At 59.3% G+C, this 19,916-nt stretch overlaps 1 long non-coding RNA gene across 2 annotated transcripts; it reads right to left on the bottom strand.

Annotated features, from left to right (window-relative positions):
* Window positions 1-361: 361 nt before the first annotated feature.
* On the bottom strand, window positions 362-18,473 carry LOC142064046 (uncharacterized). Of its 2 annotated transcripts, none has more exons than XR_012662960.1 (9): window positions 18,250-18,473; window positions 18,024-18,133; window positions 13,205-15,540; window positions 12,979-13,088; window positions 8,162-8,495; window positions 7,936-8,045; window positions 3,119-3,452; window positions 2,893-3,002; window positions 362-2,178 (listed from the first exon to the last, which is right to left on the bottom strand). It is a non-coding gene; the product is annotated as an uncharacterized LOC142064046 (long non-coding RNA). The 2 variants fall into 2 exon arrangements; XR_012662961.1 differs by having other exon boundaries at window positions 13,205-13,538.
* Between the last annotated feature and the right edge of the window lie 1,443 nt (window positions 18,474-19,916).

Raw genomic sequence — 19,916 nt, 5'->3', positions numbered from 1 at the left:
TGACCAAAGGGATATTCCATACCATTTGACATCACGCTCAGCACACGCAGCTGGGGGAAGAAGGGGGAGTCCTTGGGGGCTACGGCATTTCTCTTCCTAAGTAACCGTTACACATGACAGAGCCCCGCTTTCCCAGAAACAGCTCAACACCTGCCCGCCGAAAAGGAGGAGCGAATTAATTCCTTGCTTTGCTTCCACGCACAGCTTTTGCTTTACCTATTAAACCGTCTTGATCTCAACCCATGATTTTTCTCACTTTTACCCTTCCAGCTCTCTCCCCCAGCCCACTGAGGGTGGAGCGAGCAAGCAGCTCCCTGGTGCAGAGTTGTCAGCTGAGGCTAAGCCACGGCACGCGCTTGTCCCGGTTTGGCAGGGAACGGACCGTCCGTCGCCTGGCTCCTGGAGCGACGGGCTGCTGGGCAGAGGGGGAGGCCACCAAAGGTGAGGAGCAGGGCACAGGACAGTAGGAGGAGAGAAGACAAGAGCGGCACCCGGCTGGGGGGGGGGGGGGCGTGTGTGTGTGTAGTGAGAAGGCACGAGGCAGGGAACAGGACGGCCAGAGGAGGACAGGGAGCCTGACGGAGGTGGAGATAAAAGCAGCAGAGAGAGGGGAAGAGCAGGACACAGACCAACAAAGAAGGATGAGGAGCAGGCTGGAGACGCACAAAGAACCTGGGGCAGGCAGCACGACAGCGAGGGAGGAAAGAAGAACGGGGCAGGAAGCTGGACCGAGCGAGATGGAGACAGACAAGATAAGCGACAAGAACAGGGCAGAAAGGGAAGAATGAAGCCACGGGGACAGGGAGCCGAGACAGCCAACGACGGAGGGAAGGGGCCGGGGAGGGAACACCACAAAACAAACCACGGGGCTACGTGGTACAGAGCATGAGAAGGCAGAGAATTAAGAATCAGGGACAGGGAGCCAGAAAAACAACAACAAAACAACACCCAAAACAAAGGGAGATGGGGAGCAAAAGGAATCGCAATGCGTACAGAAAGAAGAGCGAAACAATTCTAAAAGAGGGTCACGGGGAAGCCAGAGACAGCAAGATGGAGAAAGGACAAAAGCTACAGGCTACAGGGCAGAGAGGGAAGAATTAATGAATAGACACAGAGAGCTGGGCAGAAAGAGATGGAGAAAGGCTGAAGATCACACGGCCGACAGGGAAGAGAGAAGAGAGGGAGGAATTTTAAAAACAGGGGCAAGAAGCCAGAGAGAGGGAGAGGGAGGCAACACTAAAATGGGGACAAGCCACAGGGCGGCGAGGAGGGAACCGATGAATAAGAACAGGAGACCAAAGAGAACACAACGTAGAATGGAAAAAAGGAACAGCGGCCCAACAGGGAAGGAGGAATTAAAGATCAGGCACCGGGAGGCAGACAGAGACACATGAAGAAACAAGTGGAAAAAAAAAAAAAACAAACAACAACGGCAACGGGCTACAAAGACAGACAGAGAGGGAAGAAATAAAACATCGCAGCAAGGAGCTGGACAGAGAGAGATGAGGACAAACAAATAGCACGGGTCTACGTGACAGAGAACGTGGAATTAGAACACAGAGAGAGGGAGCCGGACAGAGAGAGAGGCCGAGAGAAAAATCTAGACGGGCTACAGCGGGCAGAGGCAGGGATTAAAACCTACGGACAGGGAGCTGGACAGAGAGAGACGGAGGTCACAGGGAACAGCGGCGGGTGCAGGAAGAACAGGAATTCACAAATAGGGCAAGGGAGCTCGACAGAGAAGAACTCAGAAAGGCAAGAACAGTAGCAGGGTGCAGAGCAGAGCAGACGAATTAAAAAGCGCGGGGGGAGCGTTGAGGCAGACAGAGAGAGATTAAGAAAAAAGTCACGGGCTACGTGGCAAAGCAGGAGGAATTCAGAAACGGGGATGGCAACCAAGGGAGAGTGAGCTGGTGAAGGACAACGGGCATTCCAAGTGAGGGACGGGGAGCTGGGAAAAGCGAGGCAGAGAAAAACAGAATCACAGAGAGAATCACACAAAGCCAGAAAAGAAGAAACTGAGCAACAGGAACAGGTGTAACCAAAGCGATGAAATCAACCAACCAGAGACGGTGTTCCATTACGGGAACATGGAGCGTACGAATCAGCGCACCTGTTGATCTGCATTTTAGTCCCTAGGCGATCGTTAATGTCAGCAGAACAACAGACAACGTGCTTCTGTCAGAAAAGGATGACAAAACGCGCTTTCGTGGAGCGGACTGAGAGAACTAGCCAAGACTGCCAAGATTAAGAGCCGAGAAGGCAAAAGGCAATTCTGGCAGGGGGAGATCGCGACCACCGACTCACGGACCACCACCGAGCCTGCGCAGCGATTTACATACGGAACGAGCAAGTTTGTACCGATCAGCAGACAGGACAATAATGAATGTGTATGAATACGTAAAATTTTGATCTACAAATTGTACGGGAAAGGTGCGTGAGGTACGCACGCCAGGAGGAGCGATCCCCCGTGCATCCGGCGCCGTGAATAAAGAATGCCCGCTCTTTAATACTAAATTGGCGTTGAGGAGTCGTCTCCGATTTTACCGCCTTTTCCGGTAACGCAGGGAGTCAGACCGAGAGGGCCAGAGAAAGACAAAAATACCGACAGGCTACAGGACAGAGCAGGAGGAGTAAAAAAATAAAAACGGAGCCAGAGCCAGGCAGAGAGAGGCGGAGAAAGAACAAGTAGCCACAGGCTACAGGACAGAGGGAGGGAGGACTGAAAAGACGGGGAGGCAGGGAGCCACTCAGAGCGAGACGGAGAAAGAAGGTGCGGGGCGGGGGGGAACCTTTTGCAGCAGGTAAGGAAAGAGAGGGGGCCGGGGGAGAGACAGGGAGGGCCCAGGACGTACAAGAGAGGCAACGGGGCCCCACTGGCCCAGGACTCACCGCGACTCTCGCTCTCAGCGCTGCTGGCACAATTTAGCCGTTCAGATGCTTCTTTCCCCTCCTCTCCTCCCTGCCTCTTCTGCAGCTCCAGACTCTAGGCCGACCTCCACCTGAAGAGAACGCAGGGGTGTCTTACAGCTCTTACGAGATGAGGCTTCCTAGGCACGTAGCCTAGCTCGCTCGTGCCCTACACGCCCGTACCCAACTCCGGGTTACGCGTACAGACCCTGCGGTGCACGTTGGTGGCCTGTCCCGCTGCGGGCTATGAAGGGGGATCCTTCCTCCCTCACCTGCAGGGACAGGCTCTCTCTTGCCTGCAGCAGGAAAGCAGCTGGCAGCCAGAGCGCCTTCAGTTTCTTCTTCTTTACCTTTCGTTGGTGTCTCCAGCTTCAGCCGAGGCAGCTCCTCTCCACAGCCGGGAAGGGCTCTGTGTGTCCCTTTTCGGCCCTGCGCTGCGAGGACGGCGAGGCCGGGCAGAGAGAAGCCACGCGAGCCTGAGACGGCCGCAGTCAACGGCATCCCCGGGGGAAGGACAGACAACCACGTCCTCAGCACGGTCTCTGGGAGAGGGAAAGAAGAAACAGCGACCGTCATTACCGTCGCTCGACCCTGGCCAAAGCCTCTCCTCGCGCAGGGGCTTCTGGACACGCCGCTCCTTCCCTGCGCTACTGCTAAGGGCCCCTGCGCCGAGGGGGAATCCAGTGCGCTTGAGGGCCGGCTCGCTGCCTTCACGACAGGGCCTGGGGGCGGCCAAGGGCTACGCGGCACGCTGCAGGGGAGGTGCCGGACCTGGGGGCAGGCGCACGGGGCAAGGGGGGCCAGGGGAGGCTGAGCGGGAGCTCCGGTGAGCCGGGGAGGCGGCCATCATCTGCGCCCTGGGCACGGGGAAAAGGTCACCGTCCTCCTCCTCCTTTCCATCTTCCCTTCTGTCAGCTCCCGGGGAACTCACCGCTTCTCGGGGAGCGGCCGCACCCGCAAGCCCCCAGAAATCAACACGAATCCAACCCCAAATACACCGCGCGTACCGTACGCGGCACGGCCGCCCGGCACCCGAGCGCCGGAAGACCGCGCCTCCCGCCACGCCCCGGCGAACCACGTGACGGCGCCGGCAGCCACTGCGCCTGGACTACAGCTCCCGGCATGCTCTGCGACACAACACGGCCGCCCAGCAGCCGCGCGCCACCAGGACTACAGCTCCCGGCATGCTCTGCGACACAACACGGCCGCCCGGCAGCCGCGCGCCACCAGGACTACAGCTCCCGGCATGCTCTGCGACACAACACGGCCGCACGGCCAGCCCGCAGCCACACCACCACAGCTCCCGGAATGCCGCGAGCCCGCCCTCCCGCTCTCTGACCCTGCGGGGCACCGTCCCTCCCGCCGATGCACCCGGAACCCCCACCGAGCCCTCACCACAGCCTCGCTCTCCCCACAGCTCCGCTCCGACCCGGCGCTGCCCCGCCGCAGCCCTCCTCGGGGCTTTACCCGGGACCCAGCGGCCCACCCCCCAGCTCCCGCTCACCTTCTCCCTCGCTACAGTCGCAGCCCGCTGACGCTCGGCCACAGCTCCGCTCCGCCCTCGGCTCTCACTGGCCCCCCGGAGCAGGGCACCACCCCTTTTCCAGGGAGGAGCCGGCACCGTCAGCCCCACTGCCCGCACCTGGGGCTCCTCCAGCCCCCGCGCGCAGCTGAGGCGCAGCAGCAACGGGGGGCCCCTCCCCTCACCCCCACAGTGCACCACCTCCTCCCCTGGGCTCCATCACAGCCCCTTGCCCCACGCAAAGGCAGCACAAACGCAGCCCTGAGGGCAAAGGAGAGGGCAGGTGTTTGTGCAGGCGCACACGCGTAACAAGTCCCAGGAGCGATTCGTGGCTCAGGGTCCCCAACGCTCCCACTGCCCCAAGGCCACCTCGGCCGCCGTTGCCGCAGCCGCACGGAGCTGGTGGTGGCTGGGATAGTGCTCATTTTCTCCAGAGTAGCTAGGAAGGGATAAGTTTTGGATTTATGCTCAAAACAACATTAATAATGTAGAGATGTTTTGGTTCTTGCTGAGCACCGCTTCCACAGTCAGGGCCTCTTCTGGTTCTCTCAGTGCCCCACCAGCAAGTATGCTGGGAGAGGACACAGCTGGGAAAGCTTTCCCAGCTAACTGACCAAAGGGATATTCCATACCATTTGACATCACGCTCAGCACACGCAGCTGGGGGAAGAAGGGGGAGTCCTTGGGGGCTACGGCATTTCTCTTCCTAAGTAACCGTTACACATGACAGAGCCCCGCTTTCCCAGAAACAGCTCAACACCTGCCCGCCGAAAAGGAGGAGCGAATTAATTCCTTGCTTTGCTTCCACGCACAGCTTTTGCTTTACCTATTAAACCGTCTTGATCTCAACCCATGATTTTTCTCACTTTTACCCTTCCAGCTCTCTCCCCCAGCCCACTGAGGGTGGAGCGAGCAAGCAGCTCCCTGGTGCAGAGTTGTCAGCTGAGGCTAAGCCACGGCACGCGCTTGTCCCGGTTTGGCAGGGAACGGACCGTCCGTCGCCTGGCTCCTGGAGCGACGGGCTGCTGGGCAGAGGGGGAGGCCACCAAAGGTGAGGAGCAGGGCACAGGACAGTAGGAGGAGAGAAGACAAGAGCGGCACCCGGCTGGGGGGGGGGGGGGGGCGTGTGTGTGTGTAGTGAGAAGGCACGAGGCAGGGAACAGGACGGCCAGAGGAGGACAGGGAGCCTGACGGAGGTGGAGATAAAAGCAGCAGAGAGAGGGGAAGAGCAGGACACAGACCAACAAAGAAGGATGAGGAGCAGGCTGGAGACGCACAAAGAACCTGGGGCAGGCAGCACGACAGCGAGGGAGGAAAGAAGAACGGGGCAGGAAGCTGGACCGAGCGAGATGGAGACAGACAAGATAAGCGACAAGAACAGGGCAGAAAGGGAAGAATGAAGCCACGGGGACAGGGAGCCGAGACAGCCAACGACGGAGGGAAGGGGCCGGGGAGGGAACACCACAAAACAAACCACGGGGCTACGTGGTACAGAGCATGAGAAGGCAGAGAATTAAGAATCAGGGACAGGGAGCCAGAAAAACAACAACAAAACAACACCCAAAACAAAGGGAGATGGGGAGCAAAAGGAATCGCAATGCGTACAGAAAGAAGAGCGAAACAATTCTAAAAGAGGGTCACGGGGAAGCCAGAGACAGCAAGATGGAGAAAGGACAAAAGCTACAGGCTACAGGGCAGAGAGGGAAGAATTAATGAATAGACACAGAGAGCTGGGCAGAAAGAGATGGAGAAAGGCTGAAGATCACACGGCCGACAGGGAAGAGAGAAGAGAGGGAGGAATTTTAAAAACAGGGGCAAGAAGCCAGAGAGAGGGAGAGGGAGGCAACACTAAAATGGGGACAAGCCACAGGGCGGCGAGGAGGGAACCGATGAATAAGAACAGGAGACCAAAGAGAACACAACGTAGAATGGAAAAAAGGAACAGCGGCCCAACAGGGAAGGAGGAATTAAAGATCAGGCACCGGGAGGCAGACAGAGACACATGAAGAAACAAGTGGAAAAAAAAAAAAACAAACAACAACGGCAACGGGCTACAAAGACAGACAGAGAGGGAAGAAATAAAACATCGCAGCAAGGAGCTGGACAGAGAGAGATGAGGACAAACAAATAGCACGGGTCTACGTGACAGAGAACGTGGAATTAGAACACAGAGAGAGGGAGCCGGACAGAGAGAGAGGCCGAGAGAAAAATCTAGACGGGCTACAGCGGGCAGAGGCAGGGATTAAAACCTACGGACAGGGAGCTGGACAGAGAGAGACGGAGGTCACAGGGAACAGCGGCGGGTGCAGGAAGAACAGGAATTCACAAATAGGGCAAGGGAGCTCGACAGAGAAGAACTCAGAAAGGCAAGAACAGTAGCAGGGTGCAGAGCAGAGCAGACGAATTAAAAAGCGCGGGGGGAGCGTTGAGGCAGACAGAGAGAGATTAAGAAAAAAGTCACGGGCTACGTGGCAAAGCAGGAGGAATTCAGAAACGGGGATGGCAACCAAGGGAGAGTGAGCTGGTGAAGGACAACGGGCATTCCAAGTGAGGGACGGGGAGCTGGGAAAAGCGAGGCAGAGAAAAACAGAATCACAGAGAGAATCACACAAAGCCAGAAAAGAAGAAACTGAGCAACAGGAACAGGTGTAACCAAAGCGATGAAATCAACCAACCAGAGACGGTGTTCCATTACGGGAACATGGAGCGTACGAATCAGCGCACCTGTTGATCTGCATTTTAGTCCCTAGGCGATCGTTAATGTCAGCAGAACAACAGACAACGTGCTTCTGTCAGAAAAGGATGACAAAACGCGCTTTCGTGGAGCGGACTGAGAGAACTAGCCAAGACTGCCAAGATTAAGAGCCGAGAAGGCAAAAGGCAATTCTGGCAGGGGGAGATCGCGACCACCGACTCACGGACCACCACCGAGCCTGCGCAGCGATTTACATACGGAACGAGCAAGTTTGTACCGATCAGCAGACAGGACAATAATGAATGTGTATGAATACGTAAAATTTTGATCTACAAATTGTACGGGAAAGGTGCGTGAGGTACGCACGCCAGGAGGAGCGATCCCCCGTGCATCCGGCGCCGTGAATAAAGAATGCCCGCTCTTTAATACTAAATTGGCGTTGAGGAGTCGTCTCCGATTTTACCGCCTTTTCCGGTAACGCAGGGAGTCAGACCGAGAGGGCCAGAGAAAGACAAAAATACCGACAGGCTACAGGACAGAGCAGGAGGAGTAAAAAAATAAAAACGGAGCCAGAGCCAGGCAGAGAGAGGCGGAGAAAGAACAAGTAGCCACAGGCTACAGGACAGAGGGAGGGAGGACTGAAAAGACGGGGAGGCAGGGAGCCACTCAGAGCGAGACGGAGAAAGAAGGTGCGGGGCGGGGGGGAACCTTTTGCAGCAGGTAAGGAAAGAGAGGGGGCCGGGGGAGAGACAGGGAGGGCCCAGGACGTACAAGAGAGGCAACGGGGCCCCACTGGCCCAGGACTCACCGCGACTCTCGCTCTCAGCGCTGCTGGCACAATTTAGCCGTTCAGATGCTTCTTTCCCCTCCTCTCCTCCCTGCCTCTTCTGCAGCTCCAGACTCTAGGCCGACCTCCACCTGAAGAGAACGCAGGGGTGTCTTACAGCTCTTACGAGATGAGGCTTCCTAGGCACGTAGCCTAGCTCGCTCGTGCCCTACACGCCCGTACCCAACTCCGGGTTACGCGTACAGACCCTGCGGTGCACGTTGGTGGCCTGTCCCGCTGCGGGCTATGAAGGGGGATCCTTCCTCCCTCACCTGCAGGGACAGGCTCTCTCTTGCCTGCAGCAGGAAAGCAGCTGGCAGCCAGAGCGCCTTCAGTTTCTTCTTCTTTACCTTTCGTTGGTGTCTCCAGCTTCAGCCGAGGCAGCTCCTCTCCACAGCCGGGAAGGGCTCTGTGTGTCCCTTTTCGGCCCTGCGCTGCGAGGACGGCGAGGCCGGGCAGAGAGAAGCCACGCGAGCCTGAGACGGCCGCAGTCAACGGCATCCCCGGGGGAAGGACAGACAACCACGTCCTCAGCACGGTCTCTGGGAGAGGGAAAGAAGAAACAGCGACCGTCATTACCGTCGCTCGACCCTGGCCAAAGCCTCTCCTCGCGCAGGGGCTTCTGGACACGCCGCTCCTTCCCTGCGCTACTGCTAAGGGCCCCTGCGCCGAGGGGGAATCCAGTGCGCTTGAGGGCCGGCTCGCTGCCTTCACGACAGGGCCTGGGGGCGGCCAAGGGCTACGCGGCACGCTGCAGGGGAGGTGCCGGACCTGGGGGCAGGCGCACGGGGCAAGGGGGGCCAGGGGAGGCTGAGCGGGAGCTCCGGTGAGCCGGGGAGGCGGCCATCATCTGCGCCCTGGGCACGGGGAAAAGGTCACCGTCCTCCTCCTCCTTTCCATCTTCCCTTCTGTCAGCTCCCGGGGAACTCACCGCTTCTCGGGGAGCGGCCGCACCCGCAAGCCCCCAGAAATCAACACGAATCCAACCCCAAATACACCGCGCGTACCGTACGCGGCACGGCCGCCCGGCACCCGAGCGCCGGAAGACCGCGCCTCCCGCCACGCCCCGGCGAACCACGTGACGGCGCCGGCAGCCACTGCGCCTGGACTACAGCTCCCGGCATGCTCTGCGACACAACACGGCCGCCCGGCAGCCGCGCGCCACCAGGACTACAGCTCCCGGCATGCTCTGCGACACAACACGGCCGCCCGGCAGCCGCGCGCCACCAGGACTACAGCTCCCGGCATGCTCTGCGACACAACACGGCCGCACGGCCAGCCCGCAGCCACACCACCACAGCTCCCGGAATGCCGCGAGCCCGCCCTCCCGCTCTCTGACCCTGCGGGGCACCGTCCCTCCCGCCGATGCACCCGGAACCCCCACCGAGCCCTCACCACAGCCTCGCTCTCCCCACAGCTCCGCTCCGACCCGGCGCTGCCCCGCCGCAGCCCTCCTCGGGGCTTTACCCGGGACCCAGCGGCCCACCCCCCAGCTCCCGCTCACCTTCTCCCTCGCTACAGTCGCAGCCCGCTGACGCTCGGCCACAGCTCCGCTCCGCCCTCGGCTCTCACTGGCCCCCCGGAGCAGGGCACCACCCCTTTTCCAGGGAGGAGCCGGCACCGTCAGCCCCACTGCCCGCACCTGGGGCTCCTCCAGCCCCCGCGCGCAGCTGAGGCGCAGCAGCAACGGGGGGCCCCTCCCCTCACCCCCACAGTGCACCACCTCCTCCCCTGGGCTCCATCACAGCCCCTTGCCCCACGCAAAGGCAGCACAAACGCAGCCCTGAGGGCAAAGGAGAGGGCAGGTGTTTGTGCAGGCGCACACGCGTAACAAGTCCCAGGAGCGATTCGTGGCTCAGGGTCCCCAACGCTCCCACTGCCCCAAGGCCACCTCGGCCGCCGTTGCCGCAGCCGCACGGAGCTGGTGGTGGCTGGGATAGTGCTCATTTTCTCCAGAGTAGCTAGGAAGGGATAAGTTTTGGATTTATGCTCAAAACAACATTAATAATGTAGAGATGTTTTGGTTCTTGCTGAGCACCGCTTCCACAGTCAGGGCCTCTTCTGGTTCTCTCAGTGCCCCACCAGCAAGTATGCTGGGAGAGGACACAGCTGGGAAAGCTTTCCCAGCTAACTGACCAAAGGGATATTCCATACCATTTGACATCACGCTCAGCACACGCAGCTGGGGGAAGAAGGGGGAGTCCTTGGGGGCTACGGCATTTCTCTTCCTAAGTAACCGTTACACATGACAGAGCCCCGCTTTCCCAGAAACAGCTCAACACCTGCCCGCCGAAAAGGAGGAGCGAATTAATTCCTTGCTTTGCTTCCACGCACAGCTTTTGCTTTACCTATTAAACCGTCTTGATCTCAACCCATGATTTTTCTCACTTTTACCCTTCCAGCTCTCTCCCCCAGCCCACTGAGGGTGGAGCGAGCAAGCAGCTCCCTGGTGCAGAGTTGTCAGCTGAGGCTAAGCCACGGCACGCGCTTGTCCCGGTTTGGCAGGGAACGGACCGTCCGTCGCCTGGCTCCTGGAGCGACGGGCTGCTGGGCAGAGGGGGAGGCCACCAAAGGTGAGGAGCAGGGCACAGGACAGTAGGAGGAGAGAAGACAAGAGCGGCACCCGGCTGGGGGGGGGGGGGGGGCGTGTGTGTGTGTAGTGAGAAGGCACGAGGCAGGGAACAGGACGGCCAGAGGAGGACAGGGAGCCTGACGGAGGTGGAGATAAAAGCAGCAGAGAGAGGGGAAGAGCAGGACACAGACCAACAAAGAAGGATGAGGAGCAGGCTGGAGACGCACAAAGAACCTGGGGCAGGCAGCACGACAGCGAGGGAGGAAAGAAGAACGGGGCAGGAAGCTGGACCGAGCGAGATGGAGACAGACAAGATAAGCGACAAGAACAGGGCAGAAAGGGAAGAATGAAGCCACGGGGACAGGGAGCCGAGACAGCCAACGACGGAGGGAAGGGGCCGGGGAGGGAACACCACAAAACAAACCACGGGGCTACGTGGTACAGAGCATGAGAAGGCAGAGAATTAAGAATCAGGGACAGGGAGCCAGAAAAACAACAACAAAACAACACCCAAAACAAAGGGAGATGGGGAGCAAAAGGAATCGCAATGCGTACAGAAAGAAGAGCGAAACAATTCTAAAAGAGGGTCACGGGGAAGCCAGAGACAGCAAGATGGAGAAAGGACAAAAGCTACAGGCTACAGGGCAGAGAGGGAAGAATTAATGAATAGACACAGAGAGCTGGGCAGAAAGAGATGGAGAAAGGCTGAAGATCACACGGCCGACAGGGAAGAGAGAAGAGAGGGAGGAATTTTAAAAACAGGGGCAAGAAGCCAGAGAGAGGGAGAGGGAGGCAACACTAAAATGGGGACAAGCCACAGGGCGGCGAGGAGGGAACCGATGAATAAGAACAGGAGACCAAAGAGAACACAACGTAGAATGGAAAAAAGGAACAGCGGCCCAACAGGGAAGGAGGAATTAAAGATCAGGCACCGGGAGGCAGACAGAGACACATGAAGAAACAAGTGGAAAAAAAAAAAAACAAACAACAACGGCAACGGGCTACAAAGACAGACAGAGAGGGAAGAAATAAAACATCGCAGCAAGGAGCTGGACAGAGAGAGATGAGGACAAACAAATAGCACGGGTCTACGTGACAGAGAACGTGGAATTAGAACACAGAGAGAGGGAGCCGGACAGAGAGAGAGGCCGAGAGAAAAATCTAGACGGGCTACAGCGGGCAGAGGCAGGGATTAAAACCTACGGACAGGGAGCTGGACAGAGAGAGACGGAGGTCACAGGGAACAGCGGCGGGTGCAGGAAGAACAGGAATTCACAAATAGGGCAAGGGAGCTCGACAGAGAAGAACTCAGAAAGGCAAGAACAGTAGCAGGGTGCAGAGCAGAGCAGACGAATGAAAAAGCGCGGCGGGAGCGTTGAGGCAGACAGAGAGAGATTAAGAAAAAAGTCACGGGCTACGTGGCAAAGCAGGAGGAATTCAGAAACGGGGATGGCAACCAAGGGAGAGTGAGCTGGTGAAGGACAACGGGCATTCCAAGTGAGGGACGGGGAGCTGGGAAAAGCGAGGCAGAGAAAAACAGAATCACAGAGAGAATCACACAAAGCCAGAAAAGAAGAAACTGAGCAACAGGAACAGGTGTAACCAAAGCGATGAAATCAACCAACCAGAGACGGTGTTCCATTACGGGAACATGGAGCGTACGAATCAGCGCACCTGTTGATCTGCATTTTAGTCCCTAGGCGATCGTTAATGTCAGCAGAACAACAGACAACGTGCTTCTGTCAGAAAAGGATGACAAAACGCGCTTTCGTGGAGCGGACTGAGAGAACTAGCCAAGACTGCCAAGATTAAGAGCCGAGAAGGCAAAAGGCAATTCTGGCAGGGGGAGATCGCGACCACCGACTCACGGACCACCACCGAGCCTGCGCAGCGATTTACATACGGAACGAGCAAGTTTGTACCGATCAGCAGACAGGACAATAATGAATGTGTATGAATACGTAAAATTTTGATCTACAAATTGTACGGGAAAGGTGCGTGAGGTACGCACGCCAGGAGGAGCGATCCCCCGTGCATCCGGCGCCGTGAATAAAGAATGCCCGCTCTTTAATACTAAATTGGCGTTGAGGAGTCGTCTCCGATTTTACCGCCTTTTCCGGTAACGCAGGGAGTCAGACCGAGAGGGCCAGAGAAAGACAAAAATACCGACAGGCTACAGGACAGAGCAGGAGGAGTAAAAAAATAAAAACGGAGCCAGAGCCAGGCAGAGAGAGGCGGAGAAAGAACAAGTAGCCACAGGCTACAGGACAGAGGGAGGGAGGACTGAAAAGACGGGGAGGCAGGGAGCCACTCAGAGCGAGACGGAGAAAGAAGGTGCGGGGCGGGGGGGAACCTTTTGCAGCAGGTAAGGAAAGAGAGGGGGCCGGGGGAGAGACAGGGAGGGCCCAGGACGTACAAGAGAGGCAACGGGGCCCCACTGGCCCAGGACTCACCGCGACTCTCGCTCTCAGCGCTGCTGGCACAATTTAGCCGTTCAGATGCTTCTTTCCCCTCCTCTCCTCCCTGCCTCTTCTGCAGCTCCAGACTCTAGGCCGACCTCCACCTGAAGAGAACGCAGGGGTGTCTTACAGCTCTTACGAGATGAGGCTTCCTAGGCACGTAGCCTAGCTCGCTCGTGCCCTACACGCCCGTACCCAACTCCGGGTTACGCGTACAGACCCTGCGGTGCACGTTGGTGGCCTGTCCCGCTGCGGGCTATGAAGGGGGATCCTTCCTCCCTCACCTGCAGGGACAGGCTCTCTCTTGCCTGCAGCAGGAAAGCAGCTGGCAGCCAGAGCGCCTTCAGTTTCTTCTTCTTTACCTTTCGTTGGTGTCTCCAGCTTCAGCCGAGGCAGCTCCTCTCCACAGCCGGGAAGGGCTCTGTGTGTCCCTTTTCGGCCCTGCGCTGCGAGGACGGCGAGGCCGGGCAGAGAGAAGCCACGCGAGCCTGAGACGGCCGCAGTCAACGGCATCCCCGGGGGAAGGACAGACAACCACGTCCTCAGCACGGTCTCTGGGAGAGGGAAAGAAGAAACAGCGACCGTCATTACCGTCGCTCGACCCTGGCCAAAGCCTCTCCTCGCGCAGGGGCTTCTGGACACGCCGCTCCTTCCCTGCGCTACTGCTAAGGGCCCCTGCGCCGAGGGGGAATCCAGTGCGCTTGAGGGCCGGCTCGCTGCCTTCACGACAGGGCCTGGGGGCGGCCAAGGGCTACGCGGCACGCTGCAGGGGAGGTGCCGGACCTGGGGGCAGGCGCACGGGGCAAGGGGGGCCAGGGGAGGCTGAGCGGGAGCTCCGGTGAGCCGGGGAGGCGGCCATCATCTGCGCCCTGGGCACGGGGAAAAGGTCACCGTCCTCCTCCTCCTTTCCATCTTCCCTTCTGTCAGCTCCCGGGGAACTCACCGCTTCTCGGGGAGCGGCCGCACCCGCAAGCCCCCAGAAATCAACACGAATCCAACCCCAAATACACCGCGCGTACCGTACGCGGCACGGCCGCCCGGCACCCGAGCGCCGGAAGACCGCGCCTCCCGCCACGCCCCGGCGAACCACGTGACGGCGCCGGCAGCCACTGCGCCTGGACTACAGCTCCCGGCATGCTCTGCGACACAACACGGCCGCCCGGCAGCCGCGCGCCACCAGGACTACAGCTCCCGGCATGCTCTGCGACACAACACGGCCGCCCGGCAGCCGCGCGCCACCAGGACTACAGCTCCCGGCATGCTCTGCGACACAACACGGCCGCACGGCCAGCCCGCAGCCACACCACCACAGCTCCCGGAATGCCGCGAGCCCGCCCTCCCGCTCTCTGACCCTGCGGGGCACCGTCCCTCCCGCCGATGCACCCGGAACCCCCACCGAGCCCTCACCACAGCCTCGCTCTCCCCACAGCTCCGCTCCGACCCGGCGCTGCCCCGCCGCAGCCCTCCTCGGGGCTTTACCCGGGACCCAGCGGCCCACCCCCCAGCTCCCGCTCACCTTCTCCCTCGCTACAGTCGCAGCCCGCTGACGCTCGGCCACAGCTCCGCTCCGCCCTCGGCTCTCACTGGCCCCCCGGAGCAGGGCACCACCCCTTTTCCAGGGAGGAGCCGGCACCGTCAGCCCCACTGCCCGCACCTGGGGCTCCTCCAGCCCCCGCGCGCAGCTGAGGCGCAGCAGCAACGGGGGGCCCCTCCCCTCACCCCCACAGTGCACCACCTCCTCCCCTGGGCTCCATCACAGCCCCTTGCCCCACGCAAAGGCAGCACAAACGCAGCCCTGAGGGCAAAGGAGAGGGCAGGTGTTTGTGCAGGCGCACACGCGTAACAAGTCCCAGGAGCGATTCGTGGCTCAGGGTCCCCAACGCTCCCACTGCCCCAAGGCCACCTCGGCCGCCGTTGCCGCAGCCGCACGGAGCTGGTGGTGGCTGGGATAGTGCTCATTTTCTCCAGAGTAGCTAGGAAGGGATAAGTTTTGGATTTATGCTCAAAACAACATTAATAATGTAGAGATGTTTTGGTTCTTGCTGAGCACCGCTTCCACAGTCAGGGCCTCTTCTGGTTCTCTCAGTGCCCCACCAGCAAGTATGCTGGGAGAGGACACAGCTGGGAAAGCTTTCCCAGCTAACTGACCAAAGGGATATTCCATACCATTTGACATCACGCTCAGCACACGCAGCTGGGGGAAGAAGGGGGAGTCCTTGGGGGCTACGGCATTTCTCTTCCTAAGTAACCGTTACACATGACAGAGCCCTGCTTTCCCAGAAACAGCTCAACACCTGCCCGCCGAAAAGGAGGAGCGAATTAATTCCTTGCTTTGCTTCCACGCACAGCTTTTGCTTTACCTATTAAACCGTCTTGATCTCAACCCATGATTTTTCTCACTTTTACCCTTCCAGCTCTCTCCCCCAGCCCACTGAGGGTGGAGCGAGCAAGCAGCTCCCTGGTGCAGAGTTGCCAGCTGAGGCTAAGCCACGGCACGCGCTTGTCCCGGTTTGGCAGGGAACGGACCGTCCGTCGCCTGGCTCCTGGAGCGACGGGCTGCTGGGCAGAGGGGGAGGCCACCAAAGGTGAGGAGCAGGGCACAGGACAGTAGGAGGAGAGAAGACAAGAGCGGCACCCGGCTGGGGGGGGGGGGGGGGGCGTGTGTGCGTGTAGTGAGAAGGCACGAGGCAGGGAACAGGACGGCCAGAGGAGGACAGGGAGCCTGACGGAGCTGGAGATAAAAGCAGCAGAGAGAGGGGAAGAGCAGGACACAGACCAACAAAGAAGGAAGAGGAGCAGGCTGGAGACGCACAAAGAACCTGGGGCAGGCAGCACGACAGCGAGGGAGGAAAGAAGAACGGGGCAGGAAGCTGGACCGAGCGAGATGGAGACAGACAAGATAAGCGACAAGAACAGGGCAGAAAGGGAAGAATGAAGCCACGGGGACAGGGAGCCGAGACAGCCAACGACGGAGGGAAGGGGCCGGGGAGGGAACACCACAAAACAAACCACGGGGCTACGTGGTACAGAGCATGAGAAGGCAGAGAATTAAGAATCAGGGACAGGGAGCCAGAAAAACAACAACAAAACAACACCCAAAACAAAGGGAGATGGGGAGCAAAAGGAATCGCAATGCGTACAGAAAGAAGAGCGAAACAATTCTAAAAGAGGGTCACGGGGAAGCCAGAGACAGCAAGATGGAGAAAGGACAAAAGCTACAGGCTACAGGGCAGAGAGGGAAGAATTAATGAATAGACACAGAGAGCTGGGCAGAAAGAGATGGAGAAAGGCTGAAGATCACACGGCCGACAGGGAAGAGAGAAGAGAAGGAGGAATTTTAAAAACAGGGGCAAGAAGCCAGAGAGAGGGAGAGGGAGGCAACACTAAAATGGGGACAAGCCACAGGGCGGCGAGGAGGGAACCGATGAATAAGAACAGGAGACCAAAGAGAACACAACGTAGAATGGAAAAAAGGAACAGCGGCCCAACAGGGAAGGAGGAATTAAAGATCAGGCACCGGGAGGCAGACAGAGACACATGAAGAAACAAGTGGAAAAAAAAAAAAAACAAACAACAACGGCAACGGGCTACAAAGACAGACAGAGAGGGAAGAAATAAAACATCGCAGCAAGGAGCTGGACAGAGAGAGATGAGGACAAACAAATAGCACGGGTCTACGTGACAGAGAACGTGGAATTAGAACACAGAGAGAGGGAGCCGGACAGAGAGAGAGGCCGAGAGAAAAATCTAGACGGGCTACAGCGGGCAGAGGCAGGGATTAAAACCTACGGACAGGGAGCTGGACAGAGAGAGACGGAGGTCACAGGGAACAGCGGCGGGTGCAGGAAGAACAGGAATTCACAAATAGGGCAAGGGAGCTCGACAGAGAAGAACTCAGAAAGGCAAGAACAGTAGCAGGGTGCAGAGCAGAGCAGACGAATGAAAAAGCGCGGGGGGAGCGTTGAGGCAGACAGAGAGAGATTAAGAAAAAAGTCACGGGCTACGTGGCAAAGCAGGAGGAATTCAGAAACGGGGATGGCAACCAAGGGAGAGTGAGCTGGTGAAGGACAACGGGCATTCCAAGTGAGGGACGGGGAGCTGGGAAAAGCGAGGCAGAGAAAAACAGAATCACAGAGAGAATCACACAAAGCCAGAAAAGAAGAAACTGAGCAACAGGAACAGGTGTAACCAAAGCGATGAAATCAACCAACCAGAGACGGTGTTCCATTACGGGAACATGGAGCGTACGAATCAGCACACCTGTTGATCTGCATTTTAGTCCCTAGGCGATCGTTAATGTCAGCAGAACAACAGACAACGTGCTTCTGTCAGAAAAGGATGACAAAACGCGCTTTCGTGGAGCGGACTGAGAGAACTAGCCAAGACTGCCAAGATTAAGAGCCGAGAAGGCAAAAGGCAATTCTGGCAGGGGGAGATCGCGACCACCGACTCACGGACCACCACCGAGCCTGCGCAGCGATTTACATACGGAACGAGCAAGTTTGTACCGATCAGCAGACAGGACAATAATGAATGTGTATGAATACGTAAAATTTTGATCTACAAATTGTACGGGAAAGGTGCGTGAGGTACGCACGCCAGGAGGAGCGATCCCCCGTGCATCCGGCGCCGTGAATAAAGAATGCCCGCTCTTTAATACTAAATTGGCGTTGAGGAGTCGTCTCCGATTTTACCGCCTTTTCCGGTAACGCAGGGAGTCAGACCGAGAGGGCCAGAGAAAGACAAAAATACCGACAGGCTACAGGACAGAGCAGGAGGAGTAAAAAAATAAAAACGGAGCCAGAGCCAGGCAGAGAGAGGCGGAGAAAGAACAAGTAGCCACAGGCTACAGGACAGAGAGAGGGAGGACTGAAAAGACGGGGAGGCAGGGAGCCACTCAGAGCGAGACGGAGAAAGAAGGTGCGGGGCGGGGGGGAACCTTTTGCAGCAGGTAAGGAAAGAGAGGGGGCCGGGGGAGAGACAGGGAGGGCCCAGGACGTACAAGAGAGGCAACGGGGCCCCACTGGCCCAGGACTCACCGCGACTCTCGCTCTCAGCGCTGCTGGCACAATTTAGCCGTTCAGATGCTTCTTTCCCCTCCTCTCCTCCCTGCCTCTTCTGCAGCTCCAGACTCTAGGCCGACCTCCACCTGAAGAGAACGCAGGGGTGTCTTACAGCTCTTACGAGATGAGGCTTCCTAGGCACGTAGCCTAGCTCGCTCGTGCCCTACACGCCCGTACCCAACTCCGGGTTACGCGTACAGACCCTGCGGTGCACGTTGGTGGCCTGTCCCGCTGCGGGCTATGAAGGGGGATCCTTCCTCCCTCACCTGCAGGGACAGGCTCTCTCTTGCCTGCAGCAGGAAAGCAGCTGGCAGCCAGAGCGCCTTCAGTTTCTTCTTCTTTACCTTTCGTTGGTGTCTCCAGCTTCAGCCGAGGCAGCTCCTCTCCACAGCCGGGAAGGGCTCTGTGTGTCCCTTTTCGGCCCTGCGCTGCGAGGACGGCGAGGCCAGGCAGAGAGAAGCCACGCGAGCCTGAGACGGCCGCAGTCAACGGCATCCCCGGGGGAAGGACAGACAACCACGTCCTCAGCACGGTCTCTGGGAGAGGGAAAGAAGAAACAGCGACCGTCATTACCGTCGCTCGACCCTGGCCAAAGCCTCTCCTCGCGCAGGGGCTTCTGGACACGCCGCTCCTTCCCTGCGCTACTGCTAAGGGCCCCTGCGCCGAGGGGGAATCCAGTGCGCTTGAGGGCCGGCTCGCTGCCTTCACGACAGGGCCTGGGGGCGGCCAAGGGCTACGCGGCACGCTGCAGGGGAGGTGCCGGACCTGGGGGCAGGCGCACGGGGCAAGGGGGGCCAGGGGAGGCTGAGCGGGAGCTCCGGTGAGCCGGGGAGGCGGCCATCATCTGCGCCCTGGGCACGGGGAAAAGGTCACCGTCCTCCTCCTCCTTTCCATCTTCCCTTCTGTCAGCTCCCGGGGAACTCACCGCTTCTCGGGGAGCGGCCGCACCCGCAAGCCCCCAGAAATCAACACGAATCCAACCCCAAATACACCGCGCGTACCGTACGCGGCACGGCCGCCCGGCACCCGAGCGCCGGAAGACCGCGCCTCCCGCCACGCCCCGGCGAACCACGTGACGGCGCCGGCAGCCACTGCGCCTGGACTACAGCTCCCGGCATGCTCTGCGACACAACACGGCCGCCCGGCAGCCGCGCGCCACCAGGACTACAGCTCCCGGCATGCTCTGCGACACAACACGGCCGCACGGCCAGCCCGCAGCCACACCACCACAGCTCCCGGAATGCCGCGAGCCCGCCCTCCCGCTCTCTGACCCTGCGGGGCACCGTCCCTCCCGCCGATGCACCCGGAACCCCCACCGAGCCCTCACCACAGCCTCGCTCTCCCCACAGCTCCGCTCCGACCCGGCGCTGCCCCGCCGCAGCCCTCCTCGGGGCTTTACCCGGGACCCAGCGGCCCACCCCCCAGCTCCCGCTCACCTTCTCCCTCGCTACAGTCGCAGCCCGCTGACGCTCGGCCACAGCTCCGCTCCGCCCTCGGCTCTCACTGGCCCCCCGGAGCAGGGCACCACCCCTTTTCCAGGGAGGAGCCGGCACCGTCAGCCCCACTGCCCGCACCTGGGGCTCCTCCAGCCCCCGCGCGCAGCTGAGGCGCAGCAGCAACGGGGGGCCCCTCCCCTCACCCCCACAGTGCACCACCTCCTCCCCTGGGCTCCATCACAGCCCCTTGCCCCACGCAAAGGCAGCACAAACGCAGCCCTGAGGGCAAAGGAGAGGGCAGGTGTTTGTGCAGGCGCACACGCGTAACAAGTCCCAGGAGCGATTCGTGGCTCAGGGTCCCCAACGCTCCCACTGCCCCAAGGCCACCTCGGCCGCCGTTGCCGCAGCCGCACGGAGCTGGTGGTGGCTGGGA

This window comes from Phalacrocorax aristotelis, chromosome 13, assembly GCF_949628215.1.
Source record: "Phalacrocorax aristotelis chromosome 13, bGulAri2.1, whole genome shotgun sequence".
NCBI lineage: Eukaryota > Metazoa > Chordata > Aves > Suliformes > Phalacrocoracidae > Phalacrocorax > Phalacrocorax aristotelis.
The sequence above is the reverse complement of the archived record's forward strand: the minus strand, read 5'-3'. Positions and strand labels throughout refer to the sequence as shown.